Source organism: Trichechus manatus, unplaced genomic scaffold, assembly GCF_000243295.1.
Source record: "Trichechus manatus latirostris isolate Lorelei unplaced genomic scaffold, TriManLat1.0 scaffold00192, whole genome shotgun sequence".
NCBI classification, from domain to species: Eukaryota; Metazoa; Chordata; class Mammalia; order Sirenia; family Trichechidae; genus Trichechus; species Trichechus manatus.
This window is the reverse complement of record NW_004444128.1, coordinates 3022277-3046182: the sequence shown is the minus strand read 5'-3', so window position 1 is coordinate 3046182 and position 23906 is coordinate 3022277. Positions and strand designations below refer to the sequence as shown.

The following is a 23906-nucleotide window of genomic DNA, read 5'->3' as shown; positions in this document are numbered from 1 at the left end:
TTAGGTGGTAGGGGACCTCTGCATGAATCTCTCCTCACTCTCCGTTCTCTGTCAGTTTTCTCACTCCATTTGGTGCTTGGCTGAGTTCTTTATCTCTTCATTTGATTTTTTTAGGGTTTCAGGATTGTTGTATTCTCTGTTTGGCTTAGTTTTTTGGATCTTTGCTGTGGAAGGACGGTGTGGTGCTTCTGCCTAGAGCAACATTTTGCCGGAACTCTCCCAAACAATTCAGTGTTTAAAAGCTCAACATTTGCTACTGGTATATGTAAATTGGGATTTTCTCAACATATGCAGCCAAAATAAATAGAAAAAAAAATTATGCATTTCTCAGGCCAACCATATTACATTCAATAGTTGATTTCATAGGAAATAAATATTATATCTTTGAACATATGAATTGAATGTTTATGATACTAGAAACAGTTTATTGGGATTACACATATGATTTTATTTAAAGATAAAATAAGAAGAATATACTGCTAAAATGTTGGAAAATTACCTTCCCATCCAACCCTCTAGTGTTGTAAATCCTGAGGCGCTTGATTGAGATGAGATACAGTGACCCACTGCAGTCACACAACTAGTGGTAGAGAAAATATGTATGACAGTGTCGAAGAACCTGGCCTTGGATCCAGACAAATCTGACACTGAATTATGCCATACATAACTTTCTGATAAGCAAATTTTAAAAATTTTATTAAATTCAGTGTCCTCATCTAGAAAATGGAAATAATAATGTCTATCACATGGGATTATTTTGAGAATTAATTTATTTATCCAGTAAATATATACTGAGTGCCTACTATGTCTGGGAACTATCCAGTATGCAAAGAGAATTCCTACTGTCATGGAATCACATTTCATTTGGAGGAGACAGATAACAAGTAATTTTTTTTTTAAGCAATAAATTAAAATAGTATGATATTATAGAAAGTTACCGGTTAACAAATTTAGGTTGGGTAATCAGGGAAGACTTCTCTGAGAAGGGTCTGTGTGAGCTAGTGTCCGAAAGACAAAGGACCCCTGGTGATGCAACAGTTAAGTGCTCAGCTCAGCTACCAGTGGCTCCACAGAAGAAAGAGCTGGCAATCTGCTTTTGTAAAGATTATTGTTATTCTTAGTTGCTGTTGAGTAGGTTTCAACTCAGAGCAATTCGACAGCACCCAACAACAGCAACAGCCAAAAGACAAGAAGGATTTGAAAAGAAAAGAAAAAGAGTAAGAGCATACTGTGCAAATGGTACAGTTAGTGCAGAGGCTGAAGACTAGGATGAGTATGGTATGCCTAACAAAGAGAAAGAAGCCCAGTATGTCTCAACTTTTGTGTGTAAAGAGTAGAATACCACAAGATAAAATTGGAGAAGAGGCTTAGTAAACCTGGGTAAGTAATTTGAATTTTATTCTAAGTAGAATGGAAAGCTATTAGAATGATGTTATTTAATTTTATTTAAAAAATAAATCTTATTGGAAATTGTGTGAAGGATTGTGGATCAGATTTAGGGTGTTAATTATTGCCATCTAGCATCACATTTCACATCCTAATATTAACTGAAATTCCTTTTTGGAATTTGTCTCTTTTTTATTGGATGTAATCAGGTAGTACTGTTAATCAAAGGCTCTGACCTTCCACCAACTCAGGGCATGATCTAAGATAAACTGAGCATAAGCTTCTAATCTGCAATTTGAATATGGAGGAGATTGACAGTGAAATTGGGAGAGTTTGGTACTCATTCACCTTGAATGGAAACTTCCTATAGTTTCTTCTTCTTGGTCCTATTGAATTACTATAATTCCTCCCTGTTTAAAAATCTGGTTCTCTGTTCTTCCCTTTGAGTTAATAAACTCTCAGTATATTTCCAATATATTCCCTTCAGCTTGTGATAGTTTCAGTTGTTTGAACCAAACAGCCTTAACTAGTAAAACCAAAACCCATTGCTGTTGAGTTGATCCCAACTCATACTGACCCTATAGGACAGAGTAGAACTGCCCTATAGAGTTTCCAAGGCTATATTCTTTATGGAAGCAGAGTGCCACATTTTTCTCCCGCGGAACTTCTCATGGGTTCAAACCTCTGTCCTTTTGCTTAGCAGCTGAGAGCTTAACCACTGATCCACCAGGGCTCCCTTAACTTGTTGTTGTTGTTGTTAGGTGCCACAGAGTTGGTTCTGACTCAAAGCAACCCTATGTACAACAGAACGAAACACTGCCTGGTCCTGCGCCATCCTCACAATCATTGTTATTCTTGAGCCCATTGTTGCAGCCACTGTGTCAATCCATCTTATTGAGGGTCTTCTTCTTTTTTGCTGAACCTCTACTCTACCAAGCATGATATTCTCCAGGGACTGGTCCCTCCTGATAACATGTCCAAAGTATGTGACATGAAATCTCGCCATCCTTGCTTCTTAATGAGCATTCTGGCTGTACTTCTTCCAAGAGAGATTTGTTTGTTCTTCTGGCAGTCCGTGGTATATTCAATGTTCTTCCCCAGTACCATAATTCAAAGGCAGCAATTCTTCTTCAGTCTTCCTTATTCATTTTCTAGCTTTCACGTGCATATGAGGTGATTGAAAATACCATGGCTTGGGTCAGGTGCACCTCAGTCCTTAAAGTGACATCTTTGCTTTTAACACTTTAAAGAAATCTTTTGCAGCAAATGTGCTCAATGCAATGCATCTTTTGATTTCTTGACTGCTGCATCCATGGGGTTGATTGTGAACCCCAGTAAAATGAAATCCTTTACAAAGTCAATATTTTCTCCATTTATCATGATGTTGCTTATTGGTCCAGTTGTGAGGATTTTTGTTTTCTTTATGTTAAGGTGTAATCCATACTGAAGGCTGTGGTCTTTGATCTTCATCAGTAAGTGCTTCAAGTCCTCTTCACTTTCAGCAAGCAAGGTTGTGCCATCTACATCTACATAATGCAGGTTGTTAACGAGTGAGTCTTCCTCTAATCCTGATGCCGCATTCTTCTTCATATAGTCCAGCTTCTTGGATTATTTGCTCAGTATACAGGCTGAATAAGTATGAGGAAAGGATACAACCCTGACACACACCTTTCTGATTTGAATGTGAAAGTTGGAAACAAAGAAGGATTGGTAGTTGGAAAATATGGCCTTGGTGATAGAAATGATGCTGGAGATTGCATGATAGAATTTTGCAAGACCAGTAACTTCTTCACTGCAAATAGCTTTTTCAACAATGTAAATGGTGACTATCACATGGCTCTTGCCAGATGGAATACATAGGAATCAAATAAACTACATCTGTGGAAAGAGATGATGGAAGAGCTCAATATCATGAGTCAGAACAAGGCCAAGGACTGACTGTGGAACAGACCATCAATTGCTCGTATGCAAGTTCAAGCTGAAGCTGAGAAAATTAGAACAAGTCCACGAGAGCCAAAGTACAACCTTGAGTATATCCCACCTGAATTTAGAGACCACCTCAAGAATAGATTTGACACATTGAACACTAATGACTGAAGACCAGAGGAGTTGTGGAATGACATCAAGGACATCATACATGAGGAAAGTAAGAGACTCATTAAAAAGACAGGAAAGAAAAGACCAAAATGGATGTCAGAAGAGACTGAAACTTGCTTTCGAATGTCGAGTAGCTTAAACAAACAGAAGAAATGATGAAGTAAGAGAGCTGAACAGAAGATTTCAAAAGGTAGCTCAAGAAGACAAAGTAAAGTATTATAATGAAATGTGCAAAGATCTGGAGTTAGAAAACCAAAAGGGAAGAATACACTCAGCTTTTCTCAAGCTGAAAGAACTGAAGAAAAAATTCCAGCCTCAAGTTGCAATATTGAAGGATTCTATGGGGAAAATACTAAATGATGTTGGAAGCATCAAAAGAAGATGGAAGGAATACACAGAATCACTACCAAAAAGAATTGTTAGACATTCAACTATTTCAGGAGGTAGTACATGATCAAGAACTGACAGTACTGAAGGAAGAAGTCCAAGCTGCCCTGAAAGCATTGGTAAAAAAATAAGGCTCCGTGAATTGATGGAATACCAATTGAGAAGTTTCAACAAACGGATGTAGGGCTGGGAGTGCTCACTTATCTGTGCCAAGAAATTTGGAAGACAGCTGCCTGGCCAACCAACTGGAAAAGATCCATATCTGTACCCATTCCAAAGACAGGTGATCCAGCAGAATGTAGAAATTATCAAACAATATCATTAATATCATACACAAGTAAAATTTTGCTGAAGATCATTCAAAAATGGTTGCAGCAGGGTATCGACAGAGAACTGCCAGAAATTCAAGCCAGATTCAGAAGAGGACATGGAACAAGGGAGATAATTGCTGATATCACATGGATTATGGCTGAAAGCAGTGAATACCAGAAAGATGTTTACCTGTGTTTTATTGACTGTGCAAAAGCGTTTGACTGTGTGGATCATAACAAATTTTAGATAACATTACAAAGACTGAAAATTCCAGAACACTTAATTGTGCTTATGAGGAACCTATAGTTAGACCAAAAGGCAGTCATTGGAACAGAACAAGTGGATACTATGTGATTTAAAATTAGGAAAGGTGTGTGTCAGGGTTGTATCCTTTTACCATACTTCCTTTTAACTACTAACCAAAAAAACCAAACCCATTGCCATCGAGTAAATTGCGACTCACAGCGACCCTATAGGATAGTGTAGAACTGCCCCATAGGGTTTCCAGGGAGCAGCTGGTGGATTCAAACTGCCAATCTTTTCATTAGCAGCTGAGCTCTGAACCGCTGTCCCACCAGGGCTCCAAATTCGCAAGTACATAGTGAGCTGTTAATAACTGTTACGACTAGTGGTAGAACTAATCTAGAACTCAGGCTTCTTACTTTTGTTTTCATCATATAGGTTTTCATGTGTCTTTTAGGTAATTTCTACCTGCTTTAAGCAGTTTCTTTTCTCTGTAACATGTTGGACCTCCTGGGTTGAATTGTCTTTGTAGCTTATTGTGACAACATGTTGGCCAAATGTTTCACTTCTCAAATAGGTCACAAACTCCTTGATTCTTAAACTTCGATAGGTAATCTGTTGGGATATTTTCTCAAGACATATATAAACAAACACATGGGATAGTTTATGTCCAACTCTTTTTTAAGCATTTCTTTAATCAAAGTGAGAGTTTTAGTGTGAATGGGAGAAGGATGTAAATGAAAGCAAATGGATAAGTTTTTGATTATTAAAAATATTTTAAAGTAACAAAAATTAAAGAAACCTAACCTCATTCATTCAAAGAATTGTGGTTGAATGAGCTATCACATTTTATGCCATAGACTGGCGGTGGTGAAACAATGTGCATTCAATTATCAATGCTATAAGGTGGCTCAGTGGTTAAGAGCTCGGCTGCTAACTAAAAAGTTGGCAGTTCAAATCCACCAGCCACTCCTTGAAAACCCTATGGGGCAGTGCTACTCTGTCCTGTAGGGTCACTATGAGTTGGAATCAACTCGACAGCAACGAGTTTGGTTTTTGGTACAATTCTGTACTGTAAGAATCTATATGTTATCTGAAACTAGCTAAAAGTACTCCTTGAGTTTCAGTGTGTCTTGCCATGATGAAACAGGGCTTTTTAACAAGAAAGAAGCCAAAGGAGAACAGATGTGCACACGGCTTGGCAGGTAAACAAATCTCAACTCTCAGCCTGGGTTTAGAGTCCTCTGTTGAATTGCATCTTTGAGAAAAGATCTTTTGAGGGGAATGAAGCTACCATTCATGGAGAGAGTGATCTGGCTCTCCTCATCAAGCTATACAAAATAGTACTGCTCCTGCCTTTTCCAGTTCTGTGCCCTGTGCCCAAAGTTGCTTTCCCCAGCCCATCCCTAGAATACATTGGTAAAGTCAACAATGAAACTTATCTAGTTATTTGGCTAACTCATAAGTAAGTCTAATGCTGTATAACTTTACTCCCCAGAGTCCAAGAGCAGTAGACACATCTGGAAAAGGAAATGTAGCTACTAAAATTGTCCCCAATTATGTGTGCTGACTTCAGCATCATTCAAGGTTTGTGTGGTTGCAGGTGTCTCATTAATATTTAAATATAGGGATTAGCAAAAACAGTTATAATTTCTCTTAGACTCGTAGGAACCATTCAGTTCAGTGATTGGAGTTGAGTTGGGAGAACTGAATTCTACTCTGACTGTCATACAAATGAGATATATGACCTCAAACAAATTACTTAATCTCGCTGGCTTCTTCGATATGATGATGGGAATAGGCTACGTGACAGTTAAGAGTGATGGCCATATGTTTCCAATTGAAACAATTGGCATATGATAGAATTTTTTCTGGGAGCAAGAAGTTTATTTTGCCCACTGAAATCTTGACATATCCAGAGTTTCATAAGACCAGTGGAACACACTGTTTGAAATCAGAAAAGTCTCAGAAAGTTAGGGACATTCTATCATATTAACAAGGTCCTCTTCTAGTCCTAAAATTCTCAGAGGACCATACCTAAAACTTTTACGTATGTATGTATGTATTTTGAGTCAGGTTTATTGCAGTATAATTTCATACAGTATAGTTCACTCTTTTTAGGAGTTCAGTTCTATGAATTTTGACGAATATATACAGTAGTGTAACCACCACTATAAGCAAGATAAAAAACATTTCCTTCACCTCAAAAAGTTGATTTGTGCTCTTTGAAGTCAATCTCTTCCTCTCATCCTCAGTCTCTGGCATCCACTGATTTGTTTTCTGTCCCAATAATTTTGTCTTTTCCAGAAAGTCATATAAATGGAATGACTCAGTATGTGGTCTTTGAGTCTGGCTTCATTCGCTTAGAATAATGACTTTGAGATTTATCTGCATTGCATTTATGTGTAGTTTATTTCTTTTTATTGCCAAGTAGGGATTGTGGTGGGTAGAATAATGCCACCTCAAAAAAAAAAAAAAAAAAGAGTGTTCACATAACCTGTGAACATGTTACCTTACATGGAAAAAGTGACTTGGCAGATGTGATTAAATTGACAGCTCTTGAAATGGTGAGATTATCCTGGATTATCTAGGTAGGCCCAATCTAATCACGTCACTCCTTAAAAGGGGAGATCTATTCCCGTCTATAGTGAAAGAGAGAGATGAGCTGGAAGAAGAAGAGATTCGAAGTGTAAAAGGGACTCAACATACTTTTGCTGGATTTGAGAATGAGGAGGGGAGCCACAAATCAAGGAATTTGGATGGCCACACACTTCTTTTGAAACCTGTATAGAAGCCATCATTTTCCCATTGCGTATTGTGTTATGTTAAATTTAAGTTGGTCTGTTTCTCTTGACTCTCACTTTAAATGTCTCTGCCCCCTCCGTCTGTTGAACAATTAACACATCCCAAGCATTCCTAATAAATATAATGTGTAAATTGTGACAGACTGCAAGGAATTTTAAAACAACCAGAACAGGCTTTAGAGTCTGACTTAAATTCCAAGGCTATCTCTGCCACTTATTAACCATGTGAATGTGGCAAATAGCTGAAATTTTCTAACCTTCAGGTTTTTAATTTATAAAATGTTTGAAAATAATACTTAACATATAGGGCTGTTATGAGGATTAAATGCAATAATGTTACCTCATGTCTTTGCTTGGTACAATGCTTGACCTAGAGAAAACACTCTAAAAATGGTGGCTTTATTATTATTGCATTTTTTAATAACATAAACATTTCCAAATGTAGCCTTTTTATGACCTCATATTTTCAAATATCAGGGTCTCTTTTGTTGAACACACCTATTTAATAAGCACTCATATGACAATAATGCCAGGCAGAATCTCCATGAATAGAACAGTCAATCTCTCTGTCCTTTGGAGCTGTTATCTAAATAGACAATTTTGGTTGTACAGGTAGTCCCCAATTTACAACGGGGTGCCGTTCTGTACCGATGACTCTGTCATGACTTGGTTCTGATGTAAGTTGAATACCTCTTTTTTTTTTTCTTTTTTCAGTTTTTATTATTATTGCCTTTTATTATCAGTATCTTTATAAATCCGATCTTTAAACATCTGTGATTGAAGAGCTGAGAAAACTTCAGCAAATTACATGCCACAACATTGTATGTAGTACATATTACTAACAATAAGATTTTTAAAAATGACGGTTTTTAAGTGTGGTTTGTCAGCTCCAACATTTCCTAAGTCAAAGATTACTTGTAGTTGCAAAAAAACATGAGCTTTAGCTTCATCCAAGCAGATGTCAAATTTTAATGATGATGTTACAAGCCCTATGACCTTAGGCCTGCCATTTAACTTCTTTAAACTTGGTGAAAATAATCTCTGACTTTAAATGCTAATGTGACTTCCACCAAGACACACACAGTCTACATTTTACAAACATTAATTTCCTCCATCAAAACAGAAATTTGAGGGTTAAACAATAAGATAAATGCTCACTAGTAAACAAATAATGTAAATAGAAATATGTGTATAATTTGATGCTCATGCTGGACCTGCACCTTCCTTTTTGAAGTACAAATTTACAGTGCACAGTTCTAACTCAATTTTTGGAGCCTTGTTGAAATCCTGAAATTAAATAAAATCCTTCCTTTGCATCTTTTTGGTGTTTATGTAGGTAGCAGTGTTTTGAGTCTTTGTTGTTCTGATTGTGAAGCAAATTATTGTGTGGTTGTAGCCTGGTGTTGACTCACGGAACCTTGAAAAGACACGGGAATCCTGGTGGGATGAAGGGCCAGGTACCCGTTTCAACTCAGTTTCTTCTTGTATGGCTGCAGCATATGTGTATTGCTTGCTGATGGTCTTTTGATGTGACTCACTGCACAGATGTCAGAGAATGGCCATTCAAGCTACCTCTTGATCTCTTCTTGTTTTGATATGCTTAGTTCCAACAAAGGCTGGAGCTGGGTTTGACTGGACTGCATTATTGAGGCTCTAAAAGTTGGCCCATACTTTATGTGGCAGACAATAGTGTGACTTAAATTAGCAGACTGAGAGCCTTTGAAAGTTAGTAATTGCTAACACTGCTAGCTGTTCTTGCACGGTGTATGAATCAATATGATATTTCATTTCTACTATCAACCCTGCTTTTATCTGAACAAGGACAGCGGAAGGATGAGGAGGCAAATAAAATAATGCCTATTGAAAATGTTTTTAATTGTGTTTTTCAGAATAATTAAATGGCAGGTGAACCATTAATATCTCAAGCCTGTAATATTCAAATTTATAATTGTGTCCCGTGGAACTATCACAAACTATTCCAACCTTATTTCACCTAGAACAACTCTACTTTTAGCTATTTTACTTCTAAGAAAGACCTGAAAAGATTTTGCTAATAAAACCATGTTATGAAACAACATGTTTAATCTAAGGAAAAAATATTTTTCAGTGACTTTTGTAAGATTTTTATTTAAGTCGTCCTAAGACATTATTTTTTGACACATTGGGGAGAAATCTTCATCATCAAATAAAACTTTGCTCTCAGCTCTCAAACTGAGATAAATTAGGTAAAATCAGTCTACAATTTTGAATCTTTCAAAAATAATTATACTTCCCTCTTTTGCCAAATATACGTAGGAGCTCAGACTGACAAAATGCATCTTATGCAGAATATAATCTTTTCAATACATGCTTCGAGAACAAAAAGCCAAATTTGACAGTTGAGCAGAACCTTCGAAGTGCAAAATTTCACTTTGTCCTGTATAACTTTTTTTTTTTTAATCTGGAATACATAAATATAGCGAAGAAGGATATACTTCTCTGAGATTCATTTTTCTGAAAAAGAGAGTTAGCATCTTCAGTATAAAGTTATCATGAGGAATGTAAAGTGTCAAGTATGTGAAACAGCCTAGCTAGCATATTGCTTGGCATATAGTATGTGCTCAATTAATGCTGAAGAGTTTTGGTAGTGGATGGAAGCAAAAGGTGTGCGAGTGTTAAGAGACACATGTTCTTGTCACTCAGGTGTCAGCTTAAATATTTATCTGGAAGGCCTTCTTTGGCTTCTCAATTTAAATGACATGCCTTCCTCTACACTTTCTTTATTTTGGAATCATATACAATGAAACCTGTGAGAGCCAGAACTCAATGGGACTGCCTTGTTTTTCTGGGTGTGGTAAGTTTTTTGCCTTTGGCAGGGTGCAGTCTACCACTTTTCTATCACTCTCTATTAGTGGAAAATATTTTAGTTTCCTTCTCTGACAAGTTTCCACATTACACAAGTTCCATCTTTTTCAGGTTCTACTGTACTTTGTATTTATTTAATGTCTCCTTGATCTGTTTAGGTCATTATTGTACTCAGCACATAGAGTTGTTGTTGCCATTGTTGTTTGGTGCCTTTGAGTGGGTTCCAACTCATAGTGACCCTATGTACACTAGAACGAAAGACATCCCGGTCCTGTGCCATCCCCACAATCGTTGTTATGCTTGAGCCCATTGTTACAGCCACTGTGTCAATCCGTCTCATCGAGGGTCTTCCTCTTTTTCAGTGATCCTCTACTTTACCAAGCATGATGTCCTTCTCCAGGGACTGATCCCTCCTGATAATATGTACAAAGTATGTGAGACGTAGTCTTGCCATCTTTGCTTCTAAGAAGCATTCTGACTGTACTTCTTCCAAGACAGTTTTGTTCATTCTTTTGGCAGTCTGTGGTATATTCAATATTCTTCGCCAACACCATGATTCAAAGGTGTCAATTCTTCTTCTGTCTTTCTTATTCATTGTCCGGCTTTTGCACATATATAAGATAAAAATACCATGCTTGGGTCATGTGCACCTTAGTCTTCAAGGTGACATCTTTACTTTTTAACACTTTAAGGAGGTGTTTTGCAGCAAATTTGCCCAATGCAATGCATCATTTGATCTCTTGACTGCTGCTTCCATGCTGCCCTTTGGAATCTTCTGTTCAACTCTTTTACTTCATCATTTCTTCTGTTCACTTAAGCTACTTGATGTTTAAGAGCAAGTTTTAGAGTCTCTTCTGACATCCATTTTGGTCTTTTCTTTCTTCTTTTTTGTGTGTATACATATATATTTAATAATAATTGCTAGTGTAACTAACGTTTATTGAGCGCATATTATGTTCCAAGCACTGTACTAAATGCTGTATATATATTTGATCATTTAAAGTTTATGGCAATCCTGTAAATAAGTAATGTTATTACTTATTATCATCTGTATTTATAGATGAAGAATTTGTGGCAAACAGAGGTTTTGAAACTTAGCCAGTAGTCACGTTATTATACATGGGTGATGGAACCACTTTAAATTCAGGCATTCTAGCCCGGAAGCCTAACCCCTTAATCCATAAATTACTCTACAGATTTGCAAATCACACACCTTTATTATGCCTATTCAGAGAACTTTGTACTTTTAAGCTGGTATACATGTTTGTTTGTTTTCCTTTAATAAATACACATAAAATAGAACTTAGAGAAGTATAAAATAATATATGTATAACATATATTTTTTATATATATATATGGGAAGTTTTTTTTTTTTTTTGCTGAACCCCAGTGAGTGGTCTTGTACACTATAAGGAGTGTCACAATCCACTTGGAAAACATTGATGAGATCATCGAAACCAGTAAAGTATCTCTTATTAAATTAGCCGTCCTAACTTCTTTTTACTAAAATCTAGGCAATGTAAATATAATTTTTTAAAGTGTAATAAAAATAGTTAAATTCCTTTATAAAAATATGGCTATTCAGCTAGAAAGCTTTCCACAATGAAGAGGATGGCACAGGGAACAAGTTTACAATGTAGCTATTTGTCCTATGAAAAGTCAGATCAACAGTGTGTCTCTCCATTGACCTATCTCGAATTGTTTCAACAACTGATGATTTGGGGAGTATTATATTTTCATTCAGTACTCTATTTTAATAATATTGTTCCCATTTTTTGTCTTCACTATTGCTTTGTAATGAGTTTCATAAGTTCAGATTGTTAATATGATGCAACATAACATAGTCAAGGAAAATGGACTGGAGAAAAACTGCTTTGGGCAAACCATTTTATCTTTTTAGGTGTCAGTTTCTTTATCTGAATAATAAACTCAGTGGCTTGGACACAGAAGTTCCTCGATTACTTTTTTGTAAAAGGAAGGGGAAGAGAGCAAGAGGCAAAAATTCAGTGATTCTCTGATTTCTAAAACTTTGTGTCGAGTTTCAATTTGGAAGATTTTCAGATTTACTGTTTGATTTTCTGCTCACCCTAAACATGGATCCAGTTGCATTAAAGTATAGTATTCCATGCTACAATCATATTATAGGACTTAACAAGATAAAAAATCAGTTCTCACTGGTCACAGTGTTTGAAGCTCTCATGGTATTGGCTCCTGCATCTGTCTGTCCACATTTAAAGGCCCTCTTCAGACAAGAACCATCCACACGCACATGCAAAGTACCGTCAAGCTGACTGATGATATGGATAGGACTTCTAGTTACTAATCATTGGCATTGACACTCCTTACATTCTCCCAGCTTTCAATGTACATTAGAGAAAGAATTTATTACTTGACACTGATTTCATTTAAAAGCAGGAACTTAAGAAGCAACTCTCTTCAAAATAGAATTTGAGATAGAATATGTTTAAGAATGATTCTGAGAGCATCCGGCCTTTCTGCCTGACAGTCTAAGAATGGGCTGTCTTATAGACAGTAATGACAATGATTGACAGATTTCAATTTCTTCTAATCTTTACATAAGCAACTTCAGGAATTTGAATCAATGTAGAAAAAAATAGGTATCATCAACTTTTTCCAAAATTTAACGAACTCTTTCAAATGGAAGGTTAGCAACACCTTTTTTCACCAAATATCATATACTGTCCTTTTGACTGAATTATTCTTCCACAACATGCTAAAATGATTTTTCTGAGCCTTTTCAGTTTTTCCCAAATGGTACATAAGATTTTGAATGTGTAAACAGGAGCCTAGAATCCCCTTTGTTAAATATATTCCTGACTATTTTGTGTGTGAACAGCATCCTCTTGAAATGATTCAATTTCCTAGTTTAGTAGTTATGCTTCCAGATATAATTACGTATTAGCCAAGGATATGAATCCTCTCACTTGTAATTATGTGGTTTCATGAGGAAGCTGGCTGTTAGATAGGAAATCAGTGATTAAACTTTCATTCAGCATAGTTTCTTCATCAGTCATTGGAGCAGGTGTCAGGATTATTCTCTGTTGCTGTTTTGATTGGTACCTGGACTATTAATCAGTTGCATGCCAAGTTCAGGTGGCATATATTCTATGCCTTAGATCCTTTATATTTTGCAGTTTGTTGTTGTTTTATGGCATTTAATACAATAGACGACTCCCTTTGGGTCATTGAAAGCAATAAGGTTGGGTTTTCCTTTTTCCTTACTTAGCAGAGCTCTGATGAAGTATAAAGGCACATGGCATTTTCTTCCATTATGAAATCTCCTATGGGCTGAAAATAATGTAAGTGATTATTCAAATGGAAAAAGCAACTGCAATAAGCTGCCAGTGAGTTTATTTCACATTAGCACATGCTAATAAAACTATTAAAAGTTTCTCAGAATTTTGGTAATTGTATTCTGTCTCATGTAAAGGCAAGAATGTATTCTTGATAAATGGGAACGGTACTGATTTGAACCCAACTTAATGATTTTAAAAGAACGATGAAGTCCCCTAATCAGAATAAAATATTATAATACTACATAGTACTCTATTCATGCTGATAAGTTTTTCCCTGCAAATACAAATTTAGTTGTCATGGAGTCGATTCTGACTCATGGTGAATCATGTGTGTCAAGAGTAGAACTGTGCTCCACAGAGTTTTCCGTTGCTGATTTTCTGGAAGTAGATTACCAGGCCTTTCTTCTTCACGTTCTTCTCAGGATAGACTTGAAACTCCAAACTTTCAATTAGCAGCTGAAAGCATTAACCATCTGCACCACTGAGGGACTAGTTTATCCCTATAATCCTCTTACTCCATAAGTTTACCATTCATTGCAAAATCTAATAATCACTGCCTTTAATTTTTAAAACTTTCACTTTTTTTTGCTCCTCAAAATCTCAATTATTTACTTTCTGCTAATCATTTTCTCATTTCTTTGGATCATCCTTTCTCTCCCCTCCCCCACCCCTTCTCTCCCTCTTTTCTTTAAATTATTCACAATTTAAAAATTAAAAATTTAGGGAAAAGTTTAAGGACCCCATGTCAAAGTTTTATTTCAGTGTTTGTAAGGGAGAGGGCTAACCTGGCCAATTGAAATATTCTTTATTGATAAGAAACATTTTTAAAGAAAAAAGATTGATTAGGTAATCGTTGCTCTCTGGAGACAAGAAAAAAGAATATCTAGTTAAAGATCACTAATATCTAGTTAAAGATCACTGACCACCAGCCAATGAGTGGCAACTTAACTTCAGAAGAGGCCTAGTTATCATAAATGTTTGTTAGAAATTTTGTAAACATGTTATAAGGATTGTTAATTTCTTCATAAAACAATGTGAGTTTCTCTGACCAAGAAATTTCTGTCCATGTCCAGATTTGGGACAATTTTTCTTTATTAATTACTACAGATCAAAGAGATTTATCTTCAAAGAGATTGTCAGATGCAACTTCATACTTATATCAAATATATTTTTTATCAGATTTGTTGAAGTATAACTGACATACAATAAGCTGCGCGTATTTAAATTATACTGGCACAGTGGTTAAGCGCTCGGCTGCTAACCAAAAAGTTGGTGGTTGCAACCCACCAGCTGCTCCATGGGAGAAAGATGTGGCAGTCTGCTTCCTAAAAGATTTACAGCCTTGGAAACCCTATATGGCAGTTTTACTCTGTCCTACAGGGTCGCTATGAGTCGGAATCCACTCAACGGCAGTGAATTTTTTGGTTTGTTAGGTTTTAACACATGTATACACCCATGAAACCACCACCATAATCAAGATAATGAATATATCCATCACCCTAAAAAGTTTTCTTTTGCTCCCATTTAATTCTTATGCTCCGACAGTCTGTAGTTAGAGATTAGTGAGTCACAGTTTTTATATTTGAGTTTGAAGAGTCCCTAAAGCACTTCAGATGCAAACGCTAATATACCTGCTTCACACAGACCTGGAGCTCCAAATGTGCTCCCAAGTGAAGGCTGAAGCAAAGAAGTGATATGTCCATTTGGATGAGCTTAGAAATGTGATGATTGATCTTTCCCCATGAAATGAACATTAATCACCACTGCATGGCGTAGCCATCAGCAGTTGGGAACATGTGGATACAGATCTTCTGAGAAGAATAAAAAATGCAGCTAAGACTCAGAATTTCATAGAGAAGATATCTCTTTTTGATAATCAGCTATATAAAAATCACATTTCTCCTCTGATGTAAGGACCGATGTCAAGTATAGAGATGCAAAAAGTAAAATAAAAAATCGTAATGTAGGTTATTTGTGTGAACTCAAAATGTGAAGGTAGTTTTTCCTAAGGGAAGATTATATTTTGAATGTGATAGTTCAAGTGAACATAAAAACCTACAGACTGGTGAAACATGTATGGACCCACCGCTCTCCAGGCTTAAAAAATGTTGATATTCTGTCATATTTGCTTCAGAGCTTTTGTTTTTATTGTTGTTGTTGTATAAGAAATAAATCTTCACAGATAATGCTAAATCTCCTTTGTAGTCCTTTCTGATTTCCTTCGACTGCCTCCCGCCCTCGTTGTATCCAGCAGATGTGATGTGTATCTCTCATGTCTGTGTTTTGTATTTTTACTGCACATGCCTTGTTGAAACTCATTAACTATATAAGTTTGAATACATATCTGGATTTTCTATTCTTTTCAGTTGATCTATTTGTCTGTCATTGTGCCAGTAATCCACTGTTTTAACTACTGTAGATTTATAGTAACTCTTGAAGTCAGGTGGTGCAAATTCTCTATTTTTTGTCCAGATTGCTTTGGCTATTCTAGATCCTATACATTTCCATATAGATTTTAGAATAAATTTGACAATTTTTATTTTTATAAAAAGTCTGCTAAGATTACGATTTTAGTGTTTTGAATTTATAAATCCATTTAAAAATGCTGGACATCTTAACAGTATTGAATCTTCCTATCCATAAACATGGAATATCTTTTCACTTATTTAGGTTCTTTTTCATCTTTCTTACCAGTATTTTGTTGTTTTTAATATAGAAGCATTGAAAATCAAATATCATATTTTATTGCTGTGTAACAAATCACTGCAAATCTAGTGACGTAAACACCTATTTAGTATCTCATAGTTTGTATAGGTCAGAAGTCCAGGCACAGAGCAGGGTCTCAAACATCTGAAGTCAAAGCATCAGCATGACTGAGATTTCATCTGATTTTCGGAGTCATTTTCTAAGCTCACACGGATGTTGGCAGAATTCATTTTCTTGCACTGTTAAACGCCTGAAGGCTGTGTCGTCAAGGCCAGCAGCAAGGCACTTTGCTAAACCTTCATTTTCTTTTAAAAGTTCACCTGATTAGATCAAGCCTACCCAGGATAATCTTCTTTTTGATTAACTATATGTCAGCTGATTAGTCACCTGATTCTTAACTGGGTTCTAGTAGATTTTCTACCAATTTTTAAAAGCAAATTTCTGTATTGTCAGAGTTTTCAGTTATAAGCATTGGAAAATTACTCTGCTTCTCTTAAGCAGAAGAATTTAGCAGAAGGAGATTCAGAACTCATAAAAAAAGGTCTAAGTACAGGAAAAAGGAAAATCAGGAGACTAGGTGCTTACCTTTCCTCCAAGATTAACTTTCATCTCACCCCCCTAATAAAAATCACAAGCTAATATGAAGAGGAGTATGTTGGTTTCTGGACAACAAAAAAAATAGAAACCTTTACATTGTCTTTCTTTTGTATTTTATTGCTATGTCCTATACATTTGGATAAAGTGGGATATAGTGGTTAGGGGATGGAAAACATTAGAAATAAGAGAGAGAAAATGGTTGACCGAGAGTGAAGTGTTGGAACAGCTATATAGTTAGAGGGAGCACAGTCCACAAAAGACAAGCCTAACTGCTGACATCAAATTCAGAATTAGCCTTCTTGAGCAAAGATAAAAAAAAACACAAAGAATTGTTTGTGTTTGAGTATCAGATACTAGATTCTCAGATATTGCTGGAATTACCCTAGATCTTGTTTTATGTTACTTAAGGGATTTCCTGCTGGTTTTCTTAAATGAAAATAATATCAAATGAATATCTTGGAAATTATTTCAAGCTTGTAATTACTAATAATGTAGCTAAATATACAAACTGGGATCAGCAAGGCACCAATGTGCTATTTCTATTTTAATCTAATTATAGGCTTTGTCACAAACTATCAACACAGTCCTCTGCTTGTGTCTATATTTTTTTAAAGATCTAAGAGAGAAAGAGAAAGATGTCATCTGTTGCTTTCAGAAAATTAAAAACTCAGAAATTAAGAAAATTGAGAACTTAGAAATCCTGTCATTTTGTTTGTTGGCTTTCATGTCTTCTTTCTAAAATAAAACCTGACAAAACATCGTTCCTTAAAATCAAACAAATTGGAAATCTATAAAGTTGTTTGGACAGTATCCCAAGTAAGCTGGATAAGAGAACAATGTATTAGAAAGAAAGGAGCATCACGGATTTAAGTGCTCATCCAGACACTACTGTGATTTGAATGCCCTTTAGTAAGTCATTTTATTTCCCTAAGACTCAGTTTTTGTTTTTTTTTATCTGTAGATTGCGGGATTCTCTCAGATTCATTATATAAGAACTTGGGAGTTAATTGACAGTACAGCACTATCAGTTAGCTGCGTTAGAATCTCAACTCCATATTTCAAAGGATCAATAATCTTTGGCATGTAACTTAAATTCTCTAATTCTTATTTTCTTCAACATAAAATGGTTTTTATTTAGTACTTACTTCATGTGGCTTTTGAGAAGTTAAAGGAGTAACTACATATAAAATCGATCACAACTGACACATAGAAGTATTAGTTGCTGTTTTGATGACCCTTGCCTAATGGGAAAGATAGGATCTGTGACCACGTCATCTGACTAAAAAAAGAAATAAAGGGGATTTAGAAGCAATATCCAATCGCTGGAAAAGGACATCCTGTTTGCTAAAGTAGAGGGTTAGTCAAAAAGAAGGAAACCCCCATGAAATGAGTTGACACAATAGCTGCAACAATGGGCTCAAACATGCCAATGATTGTGAGGATGGCACAGGACTGGGCAACATTTTGTTCTATTATACATAGGGTCACTATGAGTTGGAGCTGACACGATGACAACTAACAATAACAACGACAGAAGCAATGTATTCGTGAGTAAAAAATGGTAACCCTCTCTTTCCCAATATTACCGCCAAGAAGGGACAATTTGAAATGTCTAAGGAAGAAAGCCACATAACTTTGATCATCGATTACCTACCTATTCATTTACATATTTTTATAAACAAATTTATATTTTTGATGTTTGTGTGGGACATTAAGTGACTTAGGCATAAAGCTTGAAAACTGCACCAAGCAGTCATTTAACAAGTACACCAAGCTCACAGAATGCTGAACTCTCTTCTAGTTCTGCCAGCTATCCAGAGGGCTATGCAACACACATCAAAGGGAAGATGAAGCACATCCCTGAGATAACCTTTAAAAAGCAACATATCAACAAGCACAAATCAATAGGCTATAAAATGAGTGCCTAAGTGCTGAGGGGATCCTTTGGAAGGCTTTTTTTTTTTTTTGAATCAATAAGGTAAACTAAAAAGGTAGTAGTTTTGTCCATAAGGAAAGACGAAGAAGACCAAAATTCAATCATAAAGCACTTAAGGCCAGAGCTAGAAACAAGAAAAAAGGGTTTGTGTGTGTTTGTATTTCTTCTGCTTTTTTCAAATTTTATTTTAGTCTCCTTTTGTTTTATTTTATTGGTAGGTTCTGTATGCCTGTCTGGACCCTCTTTGGACATTTTCAAAAATTCATTTAAAAATTTTAAATCAATGTTATTGAAGTATAATTTACATACAGTAAAATGTACCCATTAAGAAATCATTTTTAGAAGGGTAAAGATTTCTCAAAAGCAAGAATGACATTTTTGGAAGATAATAGCTTGTGTTATGGATTGCGTTATATCCCCCCAAAATAGTGTGTTGAATTCCTGGCCCTTGAACCTGTCCAAGTGATCCTATTTGGAAAAAAGATTTTTCTTTTTTTATGTTAATAAGGTTATTCCTGTATAGGTGGGTCCTAAACCTAATCACTTCTGAGTTATATAAAGACCAGAATAGACATAGGCACATGCACAGTGGGAAGAGGAAGACTGACAACAAAGACAAATGCACATCTAAGCCCAGGAACACCAAGGATTGCTGGCAGCTACTAGAAGCTGAAATAGACGAGGAAGGATACCACCCCCCGAGCCACACCCTAAACTGAGACTTCTTGCCTCCCTCACTGAGACTCACTGAGAGAAAATAAATTTCTGTTCTTTAAAGCCACATACTTGTTATATTTCTGTTACAGCAGCACTAGGTAACTAAGACAGCTTGCTTTCAGATTATTATTATCTGCTTATTACCCCAGTAATAAGTAGAGGCTCAAAAAAAAAATCACGAGATGAAAAAATAGAAGAAAAAGAAACCATTTGAAAACCATATTGATTGTAGTGAAAATCACTTAATTTCTTAGAGTTTGTTTAATAATCTCTATCTGTTGCTTTTGTTTTCACTATTTTCTTATTCAATAACATATTCAGAGAAAAGAGAGTGAAAAATTATCATTTTGAAATTGATAGTAGGATAAAGTTTCAAACCAATGAGGAGCTGATGGATTTGAACTGCTGACCTTTTGGTTAGCAGCCAAGCACTTAACCACTGTGCCACCAGGGCTTCAGTGTCAGGGAATGGGTACTTCTAATGACACCTCATAGATTTCTCTTTGGGAAGACTATATGCATTTAATTTTATATAGTCTCTTTGAGCAAATAAATAGAATGCAAATGCAGAAATTGTGTGAAGCAACTTGTAGAAGACAATGGTTTTTGTTGTTGTTGTTTGTTTCTTTGTTTGAAAAACATCTGTTAACATCGGGGGACTTAGACCGTGCAGGATTGTATTGTGATGCCTGATACAATGAAGAGGCACTTAGGACTCTGCTTTGGATGCCAGAAATGTTAATGTACTTTGAGAACCGAATTGCTTGGATTTTCTGATCCATTTTGATTCAGTCAGCTGAATGGGCATACAAAGGAAGATTTTAAAGTCACACAAAACCATGACATCAGTTAAAAAACAAAACAAAACAAAAAAGCCTCATATGCATTGTCAACTATGTGACTTGTCCGTTTTAAATTGTAACTTGGCCATTGATTTTCAATGCTGAACTCACTGGCACACTTCATAAAATTGCATGATCTGACCATATAGCGGGTAGGTTATAAGATAAGGCTAATTATTTTAGTCTGATATAATATTGTTATCTTTCTCCATTACAAATAAAAATAAGCAAATTATAATCTATTTTATTTTTGTAGGGAGAATATGTCTTTTTATTTAGTATCTGTAGCACATAATCCCATGCCTGGCACAACTGAGATGCTCAATTAAAATTTGTAGAATAAATAAGTGGGTGAATGAATAAATCAGTGATGAATGATCAGTGTAAAACCATCACTATTAAAAAAAAAATACACAAAAACTACCCCACTGAGAAGAGATAAATAATATGTCTGTATAATGAAATAACGTCATTTTAGAAAGCAATTAGCTATGTTGACTTACTTATTTTCACTCTTATACAGTAAATGGTAGAACTAAAGTATGAGAAATCACATAGGGAACAGATAGGTACTTCCAAAACAAGTACCTTTAAAAACTTCTTCGCTTTAAAGCCTTTTTTTTTTTTTTTTTTTGTCACTTATAGAGAGTATGTGATAAAATATTCCCAGTCATTAGGTCTACCGGTATATGACTTCTTCCAGTATCCTGTATGGCCCCAAGAGACCAGAAAAGGATCACTATTCACGAAAGGAGACATTTGTTTTATAAGAGAATTGTTTTGATATTTTTCAGAGTAGCTTCAAAGAAGAGAAGTAGCATTTTTTTTTTTTTTTTTTTTTGCATAATAGAGTTTGCATGTAGAAGTTGACTGGGTATTAGGTTAATAAATATCAGCGCTTGAATAAACAGATTAGAAAAGTTCAGCTCTGTGTATGCATGTGTCTATGTGTGTGGGTATTAATATGTATCACTAATAGCATCAACATAGTATTCCTACTTTGAATTGCAACATGGTCATTTAGTGTCTGGGTATACATATCTCTTTGTTAAGGAATTATTTTGAAATGTTACATTTTAGTCTCAGAAATGTGCTTGACTTCAACCCTGTGCCATCTTACCATTGTTAATGACATGGCACAATAGGACATCTCACTGTTATACCTTTTAACAAAGACTACACATTGACTTCTGGGAATATTTGAAGCTCTAATCACAGGTGTGGGAGGATATACCATTTTGTGGCTTGTTAAAATCAGTTTTTGCACCTGTGTCCAAATCCCTCGCATAAACACATAATCACTTGCATAAGCCCCATACAGGTTTAGCAAAACCTCTTAACCCTTTCTGTACACTACTTAGAAAATAATAATAATAAATTTGTTTTGTATAAAACAAACAAAAAAACCAACCAGTTCCTGTCAAGTCATTTCTGACTCATAGTGACCCTATAGGACAGAGTAGAACTGTCCCATAGGGGTTCTAAGGAGCACCTGGTGGATTTGAACTGCAGACCTTTTAGTTAGCAGCCATAGCTCTTAACCACTGCACCACCAGGGCTCCTGCTTTTATATATGCATTACTAAATATGGTTATTCTGGCTAACTAATAGTCATTAAAGATTACTCTGGGAAAATCAATAAACAAGTCAGATTTCTGTTGAACAGAATTATTTGTATGGCAGTGCAAGAAGAGTTATTGATTATGCTTGAGGTTTCTCTCTGTGAATGGAAGTCAAATACACTTATGAAATTTAAACACCATATTTACTCATATAAAACCCTTTGCCATCGAGTCAATTCCGACTCATAGCGACCTTATAGGACAGAATAGAGGTGCCCCATAGGATTTCCAAGGAGCACCTGGTGGGTTTGAACTGCTAACTTTTTGGTTAGTAGCTGAGCTCTTAACCACTACGCCACCAGGGCTCCTATTTACTCATATGGACATGAATAATTGAACTATTAAGTATAGGGTAGATTGCCCCTAAATTAGTTATCTAATTACATTTTTAAGCTCTGGTCAACCCTTTACATGCAGAATCTAGCTACAAGGTGTTCATGTCGGTTACTGTCCTATATCTTAACCTTAATGTGGATAATGATAGCTGCTGAATTTACAATGCCTTGCATTTGTCCGTCAAAGTTTTTCTCACACATTGTCCAATAGAGGTGATCCAATTTTTAATAATACGAATACTGGCATTGACTGGAGTACAAGAACTCATGAAGGAAACTGTCCTTGATCTAGAAAAAAATCTGTATTGATTTTTCTCTAGATGCTGATGGGCTTTGCCCTGTTGTTTCTCTTTGCTCAGATCCCCTGAGAACATTCTGGGTAGGGTCAGAAATACGCTCTAAGTGTTCCAAGTGGTCACCTACATGAAGGATGAGAGTAGGGACCTACTATAAACAGGTGAGTTTTAATATCAATAATATTTATTAATACTGACAGCTTAACTAGATCAATAACAACAGGAACAGCAGCACAGACTCTGCAAAAGCACCTCTGTAGCACACAAACAGATTCTGTCTTCCGGCCTTAATGTTTATCAGCATCTTAAGAGGCATTTGTAGCCCCTCACACACTCCTTTATGATCCCCTTATTGATTAAGTGGTGATGCCTCCCGGACCTAGGACATGGTTCACTATTTTTCAGTTAAAATGAAGGAATATCTTGTTTGTTGCAGGTTTGTTTCAAGCAGTAGTTAGCTTGTGGAACTCTGAGAGATGCTGCTGCCCGTGACATGTTGGAATTATCATGATCAGCTACCCAGTTTGGACTTCACCCAGTGGCCAACAGCTTTGCATGGTAGACAGCAAGGGTTGAAGTTTTAAAAGGAGTAACCAGGTAAGGTTTGAGAGAGACATCAGATCATTTATCACTTTCTCTAAGGGCTTTAGTGTGCTGCCAAGATGTATTGAATAATGTATAGCTTTTCTATTTGTTTTCTAAGTCCAATGATGAGGTTATTGAAGAATGAGGCTCCTTTGGCTTTGGGAGAATGCATGTAGTAGTAATTGAGTCCCTTTTCTCAAGAGGAGGGAGGAGCTATTTTAAGACACATAAAACAGGCATAAGAATACTACAGATGCTGGTTGAATGCTGTCACCAAAATATACAAGCCATAGGGATTTACTCTTAAAGTAACTGCAGGCTAATCTGAACCATAATGGCGTAAGCAGTTGTACTTTTGAAGGTGCAGTAGGGAAAGTGTTGCCTTCAAGTATTTATATTTTACAAGATACAGAAATGTGATTATTAGTTCATGGCATATGATCTTATAAATGCACTTCAGGGTTACTGCACCTCAGAAGAGTACACCATTTTTCTGCCTTTTATTTCTTTAAAAGTATTTCATCCAAATCTTGGTCACCTAAGTATTATTTAAAATGTTGATGCAATGACATTCTCTGTTATTATCACAGCTTTGAAAACTTAAAATATTATAGTCTTATTAAAGCACTCCCCTCCACCCCACTTCTTTTCTCTATTGTATCCTGGAAACTCCACTCAACTGTTACCCTTATTTTGATGATATCTTTTTGTCTTTCTTTTAACTCTTTTCTTCCTTTACAGCATAATTTAAACATGTAATCGACAATTACCTGAGGATACCACAAGTTACTCTTGTCCTCTAACTTTAAGACCATCAAAGTTTGTACAACCTCTTTGAATTTTATGCATCCCAAAGCAAGATTTTCTTTAGGTTCAAATA

General features: G+C 35.8%; 1 protein-coding gene across 1 annotated transcript in view; it reads left to right on the top strand.

Annotated features, from left to right (window-relative positions):
* Nucleotides 1–12427: 12427 nt before the first annotated feature.
* Nucleotides 12428–23906, top strand: part of LINGO2 (leucine rich repeat and Ig domain containing 2) — a 348198-nt gene continuing 336719 nt past the window's right edge. Inside the window, exons 1-2 of the mRNA XM_012558889.2 lie at nt 12428–12437; nt 22878–23038. The gene's annotated coding sequence lies outside the window, so the exon portion shown is untranslated. The remainder of the gene's footprint in view (nt 12438–22877; nt 23039–23906) is intronic.